Genomic DNA, 12,514 nt, shown 5'->3' with positions numbered 1-12,514 from the left:
AATACATAAAAGAAAGAAATGTAGTAATTACATTCTTATTTAAATGGGACCGGTTTCGACCCTAGTCCAGGTCATCGTCAGCCGTAAAAACAAGTAGGCGAAATCACACAATGTTTATGAATATTGGAGAAATGGGTCATTCATAAACATTGTGTGATTTCGCCTACTTGTTTTTACGGCTGACGATGACCTGGACTAGGGTCGAAACCGGTCCCATTTAAATAAGAATGTAATTACTACATTCCTTTCTTTTATGTATTGAATTGGTTGAACTTCAATTATTTAATTTTTAATGTTAATAATTTCAATACGGAACAATGAAATTTTTATCTTTAAATGTTTTGAACATGTTAAGAGTATGGAAGAAGGAAGAATACCTAAGCAGATAATGGAGAAGAAAATTGAATGAAGGAGAACTAGGGGTACACCTAGACTACAGTGGATGGACTCCATAAAAAACAGTACTCCATAATAAGAAGTAACCTAGACTGGAACACAGTTTATCTTTACTTTTTTCTTGGCGTGTAGCCTCTACAGAGGTCTGGTGCAGATCATTTGAGTTGACTCCCTTTAGGCGAACTGCATGTCTGTGAGTATGGGGCCCTACCTATGATGATTTCTAAAGTTGAAGATGGTACAAACATCCAGCCCCCAAGCCAATAGAATTAACTAATAAAAGTTAAAATCCCCAACCATGCCAGGAATCAAACCCAGGGCCCCTTGGGCCAAAGGTCAGCATCCTAACCATTTAGCCATAGAGCCAGACACCGGAGCACAGTTAAGGAACAGCAATGTTGCTTGGATAGAGGAAGATAAAAAGGTGCCATTTATGTCCCAACCCATCTTATTCATTATCATTCTATATAAGTCATATGATTACTTTCTGAAATTTTCTGTCATTCCAAACAGCCACTTCTTCAGAATGACTATAAATTGGATTGGAGAAAATAACTTTGAGGCAGCTGTAAATACTAATTCACGAATATCACTCAAAAAATTAACTACTGTAACTTTAACCATCTACTGAACCTTGACTGATATTGTTAATGATGATGAGATGATAATGACAGTGATGATGGAGGTGATGATTTTTCTTAAGGGGTATAACACTGAGATCATTGGCCCATAAGGTGAATAGAAGCTTACCTATCAGTTCCTCACCAACGTAATATGTCACATATGTTGAGACCAATGTGAGAATTATGCTTGTTATTATATCACTGAATATATAAGAAAAAATAATTGTGGTGACTTTTCCCATAATAAGCCCAAGTAGAGGTCCTCCTAAGACAAATCTCAGGAACATTATGAATATCTTTAGGTCTGAAACATAGGAAATATTAATAATTACTCTTTGTGAATTATACAGTACATAGCATCCTTCTTACTAGCAAATATACTTTGTTTTGTTTGTATATAATACCTTATTTATATTTTAAGTTTCTTTCAACAATCTGACACGAAATAAATAAATACTAGCAAAAGTGAAAAAATGTGAGCACAGTGACCAATCATAAAGTAATGATAATTGACTGAGATCACGCATCCAGCTGACAAGTAAATTAAGGAGACTGGAGATTATACATGATTTTGTCTATCTTGAATCAACTACCTGCAATACAAGAACTTGTGAGACAGAAATAAAAAGACATCAACTTAGGGAGAGTTGCCATGAAGAAACTCATACAACAATCTGGAAGAACACAGCAATAACAAACAACACAAAGATCTGCCTTACTGAAGCTCTTGTTTTCTCTATATATATACAGAAAATAACATGTACTGACTAACTGACTGACTGATTCATCATTGCTGAGCCAAAATTACTGGACATAAAGAAATGAAACTTTGAAGATACATTTATATTGCAGTGTAGATGCTCACTAGGGGAGGATTTTTGGATATTCCATCGCTAAGGGGGTTAAAGTGGGAGGGGGGGTGAATTTTTAAAATGAGTATATCTATATCTCAAAAACATAACAGTTCAAAGAAGTGAAACTTGGAATTTGGAATCTCCTCTAAAAATATAGAAACACCATTTTTTTCTTCTTAAAAATCCACTTAAGGGGGTTAAAAAAGTGAAAAATGGGTTGATCCTTCAATGGAGATACTTATATCTTGAAAACTGAATATGTTACAGATGTGAAAATTGGTATTCCAAATCTCCTATAAAAACAAAGAAACATGTTTGTTTTGGTTTTTTTTTTTCTTTTGGAAAAACTGCTTAGGTGGGAGGGGAGGAATGACTGATAAAGGGGGTGAATTATTTTTTATGGGGATACTTATATGTAAAAAGCTGAAGATGTTACAGATGACAAATAAGTATTTGGGATCTCCTTTAAAAATAAAGAAACATGTAATTTTTTGTTTTCGACTTGAGAGAAGACTGTTTCTCACATATACAGTTCTATGTCATATGTTCCAGAATAGTTCTGCCAGTAGCCTGGTCATCTTAGCCCCCAAAAGGCTGTTGTTTTTTTTGCCCTTTTCTTAAATGATTTCAAAGAAATTGGAAATTTATTGAATCTATAAATCTGTAAATTACTTTTGCAAATGAATATTTGTCTTCATATCCAAAATGATGAACTGCTTAACAATCAGAAAATTTCTTGAAATCATACCCTTGGCTAGTCATAAAAGCTCAGAAAATTGGTTGTAAGGTATGTCTGAAGGGACTAGAAAATTGTTTGGGCGTTGAAAAATATCAGGGTTCTATATTTCAAAAGAATGGGTGAACACAGGTTACATATAATAGGAGCATAACAGCAGAATGACAAACATTACTGAGGAAGAACATATTTTACCATAAAAAGTAAAAATCACCTAGAATAATTTCAGAAAAAGTTAACCTTGCACAGGCAACAATGACCACATCTGATTTGTTAGTAAACTTAGTAAACAGCACACAAATACCAATAAGTTTTTCCATACAGCATACAGTGTAGCAAAATATGCATTTCTTATCACAAATACCCTGATTTAATATATCAACAGGTAGCCAATTCACTAGATATGCGTATAGGACCCAGAGTCATTCATCAGCTGCCAGTATAATAAATTACATCAGTTCATATTTGAAAAAAAAAAAGTTCTGCAAGGAAATAATTGCAGCCGATCTAAATTGTCAGTTCTTAAAGATGAATCCACACCAATATCCTCAGAAACAGTTTTAATAGTAGGGACCTATATATCCGTGCATCTTTTATTGGTGATGGACCTAAAATATTTGTCTTCAAATTGTTGGAACTGGAAACTGCTTCTCTGGAGAGTGGTCTCTCATATGAATGTTTAGCAAAATGTTTGACTGGTTTTATGTAGTGATGGTGCGAGTTCTATGATGGGTAGAAAATCTGGTGCGCTGAAATGACGGAGTATGAAGTATCCGAATATTGTCAAGTGATATTGTTTGTGTTGTAGAATAGATCTAAGTGTTGGTAAGCATCTGAAGTGATTGCATGTGAGATTTCATGGATAAAGTCTATTTATTGTACCATAGAACCCCAAAAATTTAACATCAACTACACGCCTGTGCAAATGAGCTAGGACTGGAAATAGCAAAAGTAGGGAGAATTTTGCCTGTGCAGCGGGCAGCTTCATCTCACAGAGCTACTGAGGCAATAGTAGAGTTACAAAACTCTGTATGAACATTTTCTAATGCATCAGATGATCAGAATCGCAATTCTAAGGAGTGTTGAATGTATAAATTAATTCGGTCTTATTTCTTCACACGAGTTGTGTTTAATCTAGAACTACTAACTGATGTTTTGATGAAGTTAGAATAATTTCACAGAGTATTTTCAGAAAGATTATACTAGTTTAACTAATGTCTACAGAATAATTCATAACAGCATTTGTGTTACTGAAAGAATGCAAAAATGTTTTGGAAAATATTTGAGAGAAGTTGAAAATGCCATACAGAATGGAAATTTTTGAGATGTTCCACTTCCTTGGTGCAAAATAAATCAGAATACATTTCTCCGTAGACTGTCTGAGAATCTGAAATCTAAATTGCTGCAAACAGTTCCCTCCAACTGCAATTCTCAAAGTGTTGCTCCCAATACAAAGTACTGACTGAACAAATCCAAATACTGGTACCTCTGTAGATGCAGATACTCTATGGCTTGATGCAGAGAACAAATTTGTACAACTATGTGACAGGTTCTGGATACCATTTAACATGTTTCGTGAAGACTTAGTGATTTCATAGCCAGTAATGGTAAAAGTGTGAAAGACAATTTGAATAAAGTGAAACTAGCTATATCAACATTGCCAATAACCAGTGCTGACTGTAAAAGGGGATTTAGTACTTTGAATATTATTATGACACCAGCCAGGAATTGTCCTTTGAAATGAAATGTGTCTAGTTTGATGTTCATGATCATATTAGGGCCACCAGTACACTTGTGGCATCCAACACCTTATGTACAAGAATGGTTGCATTGCATCTTTTTTATATTATGTAGAACTCCATTATGGGTCAATTAAGCTGGTATTGAACATTTATGTGTATTTGGAAAAAAAATCTTCATTAATTAGCAGCAGCAGCAGCAGCAGCAGCAGCAGCAGCAGCAGCAGTAGTAGTAGTAGTAGTAGTAGTACCAGTACCAGGCGAGTTAGCCGTGCAGTTAGGGGCACACGGCTGTGAGCTTGCATCCAGGAGATAGTGGGTTCGATTCCCACTGTCGGCAGCCCTGAAGATGGTTTTCCGTGGTTTCACATTTTCATTCCAGGCAAATGCTGGGGCTGTACCTTAATTAAGACCACGGCCGCTTCCTTCCAACTCCTAGGCCTTTCCTATCTCATTGTCGCCATAAGACCTATCTGTGTCAGTGCGACGTAAAGTCACTAGCAAAAAAACGTAGTAGTACTAGTAGTAGCAGCAGTACCAGTAGCGAATTCTTCCAATACTGGAAGACGTTAAGCAAATAACTCAATCAGTTCTTCTGTGGGTTCTTCTTGTTCTAATAGGCTTTCATTCTTTCCAAGAAGGCTTGTTTATGTTCTTCTGACCATATTGGTTTGTATTGTTTTTGTTGTGATTGCTCTGATGTAGCTCCCCAATTGTTTACTTTGTGTCTAAAGATGTATCTTTCTAGCATGTCTGTTGAACTTATGTTTACCGGGCGAGTTGGCCGTGCGCGTAGAGGCGCGCGGCTGTGAGCTTGCATCCGGGAGATAGTAGGTTCGAATCCCACTATCGGCAGCCCTGAAGATGGTTTTCCGTGGTTTCCCATTTTCACACCAGGCAAATGCTGGGGCTGTACTTTAATTAAGGCCACGGCCGCTTCCTTCCAACTCCTAGGCCTTTCCTATCCCATCGTCGCCATAAGACCTATCTGTGTCGGTGCGACGTAAAGCCCCTAGCAAAAAAAAAGAACTTATGTTTGTGTTTTTGAGGTCCTTCTGAAGTTCGTTAACCTCTTCAGTCCCGAGCCTGTTAATGCATTTGATGTGTTATATTTTGCTCAAATAATTTAAAAAAATTCACCATAGAAAATTAGTGTGTTTCACTAAGTTGTTTTATTCCTGTAGTATATATGCTACATCAGGACTCAGAGTTGACTTTCCTACCATTATTACTTTTTTCCTTAAATTATTTTGTTTTATTGCAAGCAGATAAAACCACATGTAGAGCATATGCTACATACGGACTGAGGAGGTTAAGCCAGATACTCTAGAAAATTTGTAAGAGGAAAATAACTCATTGATACTGTTAGCAGTAAATATGTCTTAATATGGAAACCTCTTACAACTTACAAAACTATGTTAAATGACTGATGTGCAGTTTTCTTGCCCTTTATATTTTTCATTTTCTTGAAATAAACAGTGGTATATTGAAACATTTAAATAATTACAACTAAAACTAATTTAATACAATTATCTTTCTGTTTTAATTGGTCCAGAGCCCTCCTCAGCCCGTTACATGCATGTTCATATTAAATTTTGTCATTTCACGGGTGAGTCTGAAACCTATTTCTATTACCACTGCAACCCTGGTGCAGAAGGATTGACTGAATTAAGGCAGACTTTAGGAAGAGCTGAAATCTGTGCAGGATGAAGAAACACAGTTAATGGGGTCATAACATTCAGAAATGAGTAAAATGGGGGCCTCCTTGTTCTTTTTTTAGAATTTGCTTTACGTTGCACTGACACAGATACCTCATATGGCAACAATGATGGAAAAGCCTAGGAGAGGGAAAGAAGCAGCCATGGCCTTAATTAAGGTACAGTCCCAGCATTTGCTTGGTGTGAAAATGGGAAAGCATGGAAAACCATCTTCAGATCTGCTGACAGTGGGGTTAGAACCCACTATCTACCGGATGCAAGCTCACAGCTGCACGCCCCTAACCGCATGGCCAAATGATGAGTAAAATGACTTGTGATGATGATGAGCAGCCTTCTATCAATTCTAATATTATTTTTTTAAATATAATTTCAGGCACACTGCTTCAAGATTAAGATACTTGTATTCAATACAAGTTCAAAACCGTGGTAGACTTTTACATGTTAATAACATGTTGAACATAAGTTCCACTATGGTCACAGTTTACCATGCATCTGTCATATTCTCTAACAAAACTTCTCAATTTTTGTTGCGGCCCTCCCGACCTTTTAAAATAAGGCAAACAAACCAGCCAATAATGTGAAGCAATAATTGAGAATGGGCCCATTAGAGTGAGAAGAAATTTAGAATGTTGCTGTTCTAAAGTTTTAAATTTCATCTGTGTTTTTCCATCACTTGTCACATGCATTTCACCTGCACGTTATCTCAGGCTAGGTTTCTCAAACGTTTTTGCTCTCGCTCCCCTCCTAGCAATTCGATGTGATGGTGTTTCTACAAAGGCAGACTTTCGGCCTGAATTTTCAACACAGTGATTTCATCCTGTTTAGAATTGTTATAAAACCAAAATTTTGTGGACTAAGAGGTCCGCAACCTCACTATGTGCACTTATTGTTAGTTTCCATCTGTATCATTTGTTTTCATTTCTTTCTTCTTAGGTTAACAGAGTTTTTAGATTCAATTATGTTTTGTATTAACCCCGGTTTTCACTGAATTTTATCGCAGCGAGTTGTTTATTGCTCCATATGGTGTTGTAGCCAATGGCCGTAGCCGTGTTGAAACACCGGATCCCGTGAGATCTCCGAAGTTAAGCAACATTGGGCGTGGTCAGGAGTTGGATGGATTACCACGCGCTGTTGGTGGGGGGTAAGGGAATGGAGGAGCGGAAAGGAACTGGCCACCCTACCGCATGTAAACTCCGGCTCAGGAACACTGCGGAGGTTCGGACCTGCCTTCGGGCAGAATAACCCTTACCTACCTTACCTATAGTGTTGTTAATATTGTATATTGTGCTGTTTTTATTTCCGATATGTCTCTCTTTTGTTTTTTCATTTGTTCCTTCATTATGTTTTTTTGGCACATTTTTAGCTTGTATTATGTAAATTACTTCACCCCGCCACCCACCTCCCTTTTTTTTTTCACTGAAGATAGCTCAAACTAGTCGAAACATGTTTGAATTTGATTACTCCATCTAATGATGAAATTATATGATGTATTGAATTAGGAGGATACACTTAATTTTACCTTTGTAAAGTGAAAACCATCAATACGGAATGATTCTAATATCCTGTAATTACATTTTTAATAAAATTTATTAAAATTTAAAATTAAATTATTAACATTAAATTTCATAAAATGTAATACATACATACATACATACATACATACATACATACATACATACATACATATCCCACGTTGTTCCATCTTAAGTGATGGGTCGGCGAATGAGGCTTCTCCACCACCTGCGGTCTCTGAACTTCTCTCCTTCTTTGATACTTTCATAAAAAATTTTAAAATTTAAAAGTTTACCATGGCTTTGTACTTGTGTTGAATAAGTGGACCCTATCTTAATCTTGAAACATTGTTCCATTCATTAAACACAAAGGGAGTCACCTACCAAACTTATTTCAAACTGATCTTGATAGAAGGAACCAAGACATTAAGAATGCAGAAGTATGATGAGACCAGAATCTATGCAGTCAAAATGTGATTTATTTTGGAGTATTATTGTATTAATATGATAGAATAGCATACACAATAGAGATATATTTTTTTGCTATTTGCTTTACGTCGCACCGACATAGATACGTCTTATGGCGACGGTGGGATAGGAATGGCCTAAGAAGTGGAAGGAAGCGTCCGTGGCCTTAATTAAGGTACAGCCCCGGCATTTGCCTGGTGTGAAAATGGGAAACCACGGAAAACCATATTCAGGGCTGCCGACAGTGGGGCTCGAACCCACTATCTCCCGATTACTGGATACTGCCCGCAATTAAGCGCCTGCAGCTATCGAGCTCGGTAATAGAGATATAAAAGTGGTGGTAATTTTTGTTTTTAGACGAAGTACAAGGTTATCATTCTCTCTAAACAAATTAAGTGGCAAAGAAGTTTAAAATAAAACAAAAGTATTTATTCAACAAAAGAATTTCAAAATGAATTACAAAATAAAATAAAAATTATTGTATTAAGCCAAAAGGTCACTAATGAATCAAAAGAGAACCTAAGTTCCCTGAGCAACAGAACACTTGAAATTTACATACCCTTGAAAAATCCACTCTCACATATAAAGTGAATGATGAGATCAGCAGTAGTCACGTCCTCAGCTAATATGAGTTTGAGTGTCTCCCACAGGTTGAGGCACCGTCTTAGGCCAGAGAGATCGGCACACACTGTGAGGATGGGGACCACGGTGAAGTTGGCACCACAAGAGCACACTGGAGGTTTTCGCTCTTTAGGAGATAAGAGTGCGTAGATCGTCCATTACCTATCCTCAGCCTACACAAAACTATGGCCTCCCTCCGTGAAGACCCGGAAGAGGACCACCACATGGTACAGTAGTTGTCTTCTTAATTGTTCTCAGCTTGTTGGGAGTATGAATAGCTAGCTACTCCAATTCCCAGGACACCAAGATGGTTCAACGTAGCTGTTAACAAATATCTTTAGCAGGTGCATTCATAGGCCTCGAAGGTAAAAGTACCGCTTCCTTTGCAGCTTCATCCGTAAGTTCATTTCCCGCAATCTCAACGTGGCTTGGAAGCTACACAAATATCACATAACCTGGCTAGAAGGTCATGAATCTGCTGCATCAGTGGGCGTTGTGAAAAACAGGTGTCAATAGACTGCAGAGAACTTAACAAGTCGGTACATACGAGAAAGTAGTTCCTTTCGTCACCCAGTGCAAAGTGCAAAGCTTCTAAAGATGGCGATAAACTCTGCAGTATACACGCTACAGACACTAGGAAGCAAGATCTATCGAGCAAGTTTGCTACATGGTTTTGGTCACGTAGCTGTGAGATTGAATTTAGGAGATAGTGGATTTGAACTCCACAGTCAGCAGCCCTGAAGATGGTTTTCTGTGATTCTCCATGCTGGGGCTGAACCTTAATTATGGCCATGGTCCCTTTCTTCCCAGTCCTAGCCCTGTCCTATCCCAATGTTGCCATAAAACCTGTCTGAGTCAGTGTGACATAAACAAATACGAAAAACAACAAAAGAGAGATATTTAAAAAAAAAAAAATAGTGGACTTTGTAGACAACTGGTACAGGACACTATTGTATTATCCACACTCAGATGATGTGGTCACATGAGAGAATGCTGGCTAACAGAATCAGTAGAAAACCTAGGCGGCCATGATTTGAACCCCATGATGTAACTGCCCCAAAGGGCCATCGCCTACCAAGCAATCGCTGCTCAGCCTGAAGGCCTGCAGATTACAAGCCGTGGTGGGGTCAGCACGATGAATCCTCTCGGCTGTTATTCTTGGCTTTCTAGACCGGGGCCGTCATCTCACAGTCAGATAGCTCCCCGATTGTAATCATGTAGGCTGAGTAAAGCTCGAACCAGCCCTCAGATCCAGGTAAAAATCCCTGACCTGGCTGGGAATCGAACCCAGGTAAGAGGCAGACACACAACCCCTATACCACTGGGCTAACAATCCTGGCCAAAGCATGTGGGATTTAAAAAATGGAAAGTCACATCTCTGTAGCTCAGTTTCCCTGTAAGACTGGAGGTTGTAAAATAACACTCTTGCTTTTTAAAACTTGAAAACAAGAAAATAAGAGGGCAGCCCAGATTTATGTAGATACACTGACAGGGTAAAGTCTGATAATGGGAGGTTGAAGTTAAATACAGTGATTAGAACTACCTTTACATATCAACTAATCAAGTAAGTGAAATGACATGGGATATGATGATGGTAATGATGATGTTGATTCTTGTTGTCTAAAGGGGCCTAATATCTCTAAAAGTAGGTATGTGAATGAGTAGTTTATTTCTCAAAAAGTCTCCTATTAATGTACTTCTTCTATCACAAACTTTATTCAGTAACAACTACTTTGTGATCAGTTCTTTTCATCTCACCCAGGGGTTTTAGTTGAGTCAATACTCACAGGTACGGTACTCAGTACTGGTAGTTCAAAAAAATTCCTCAATGAGTACCACAGGTTTAAACATATTTTAGAATGTGGTGGAATGCCCCAATACTGATAAATATCCAGGTCATTACACCAAAATGGCTATAAACTCCTTTAAATCCCATTAACTTCAATCTGTTCCATCTTACAGAAGACTAAATTCTGACAATTTAGAGAAATATATCTATGATGCCTTTGCTGGCGGGACCTAGTGTTTACAGTGCAATATGTCTTCTGGTATGGGCTAGAGCAATCTTGTTACTTTCATTGGTCTGTCTCAGCTTTTTCCTTGGCTTTGACAAAATGAAAGTGACTGAGGTATGAGTGATGCTAGTAATGCCATTCCTTCTGCAGCCAGTCCCTGCTATAAATGGTGAAAATATTGCTCATAGGGTTGGTTGGTGCATGCATTTCAGTGGGCTTGGCAGACTGATACGTAATAGCAACTTCTGGCTCGGTGAGGAAAGCAACAGAAAACTACCTCACTCCTCATTTCCCTAGTATGCCTCTTCAGTGATGCCTAGGCCATCTATGACAGCTGATGGCAGAGCTGTTGAGGATCCAACCAGCCTTAAGGCTGAAGACTGAACATACATATATCTATGATGATCTTCCTTATCACTTAAATGTGATGTATTCATTTGAATGGCCAGATGTCTTAGATGCATTACATGGAGAGGAAAGTGTCAGATGTTTAATCAATTTAACATTAAAGATTTAAGCAAAATAATTACAGATTACAAGGAGGACAAAAATGAAAACATCGAATGATTTCCTCCGCTTTTGTAAACAGTCAACAGTACTGCAGTGTCCACAGTGGAGTGTGAATGAGCCTTTAACCCAATTAATGGAATTGTGACTCCATTTGGAAGTGTTCCTTTAGTGAAACACGTGCCTAGCAGACTTTATTCATCTTGCAGGACCCACACTCCAGCAGTTTGATTGTCATCTGGGAGACGGTCAACAGATAACCCCAACTCCTGGAAAAGAAGAATGACAACAGATCCTCACCCCTGTGAATCCATTTGGAAAATGCTGAAATGTTTTGTGAGTACGGTACCAATAGTTCATATTTTCCAATTAAACCTCTGATCTCATCTTCAACATTCCTCCTTAATACTGCACTTGAAAAGCATCTATTCTTCCATTCTACCTTTGTGCAGAAATTACAGTACATGAGCATTTCATGCTTCAATTCAATTCAATATCATGCTCCTTACAAAGACTTGCCCAGAGACATTAAGAAAAGCAGAGATAGAGGGGAAAAAAAGCACTGTTCAGTCTAGTAAAGAGGTGTCAAATGTTATGAAATTGGAACATTAGCTACGAATTGGGTAGGCCTACTTTGCAGGCACTGAAGAAATTAGGTAGGTACTGATGGGCCCTAGGATAATATTATAATCATTCCCTTGGGATTATATTTGGGATATTCTATAACCAATAAATAAGTAAATGGTGAGTTCAAACCCCTCCATTGGCAGTCCTGACGATGGATTTCCATGGTTTCCCGTTTCCATACGAGGCAAATACTGGGGCTATCTGTACTTCAGTTTAAGCTACTACGGCCGTTTCTTTTTTTTTTTTTTTTTTTTCCATCATCACCGGCAATCTACCTGAGATAGTGCGACGCTAAACGACTATCTATACCGGTATAGCGAAAAAAAAAACCCGACCAAAGAGACCCACTTCAAAATACCGTTACCTCAAGGTCACGTATCTGTCTACGTCATTTTTAAATGAATGAAGAGTCTGCTCAAAGTGAATGTGTAGCTTTGCATTACTGCCAAACCTATATTATGTCAATATAGGTCACTGATTAATGACATCTCGTAGGCAACGTTACTGGTGGTCAGAGAACTCCGGCTGAGGCCAATCAAACGCAAGAAGAAGAAGAAGTCTCCGCCATTCGTGTGAGTAATTTCTTCGAAGTATTTCAGATTTGAGTAGAAATTATATTATCATGAGCTTTTTTTTTTTTTTTACTGGCTCACTGTTTTCCGACGATTGTCGTTTTCTCCGGAAAAATATAATATTAAA

The 12,514-nt window shown here is 38.0% G+C and overlaps 1 protein-coding gene across 1 annotated transcript in view; it reads right to left on the bottom strand.

Annotated features, from left to right (window-relative positions):
- Positions 1–12,514, bottom strand: part of LOC136866856 (sperm-specific sodium:proton exchanger) — a 268,108-nt gene that overhangs the window by 191,770 nt on the left and 63,824 nt on the right. The window lies entirely within an intron of this gene.

The sequence above is a fragment of the Anabrus simplex genome, chromosome 3 (genome assembly GCF_040414725.1).
Source record: "Anabrus simplex isolate iqAnaSimp1 chromosome 3, ASM4041472v1, whole genome shotgun sequence".
Classification (NCBI taxonomy): domain Eukaryota; kingdom Metazoa; phylum Arthropoda; class Insecta; order Orthoptera; family Tettigoniidae; genus Anabrus; species Anabrus simplex.
This window is presented reverse-complemented; position numbering and strand designations above follow the sequence as displayed.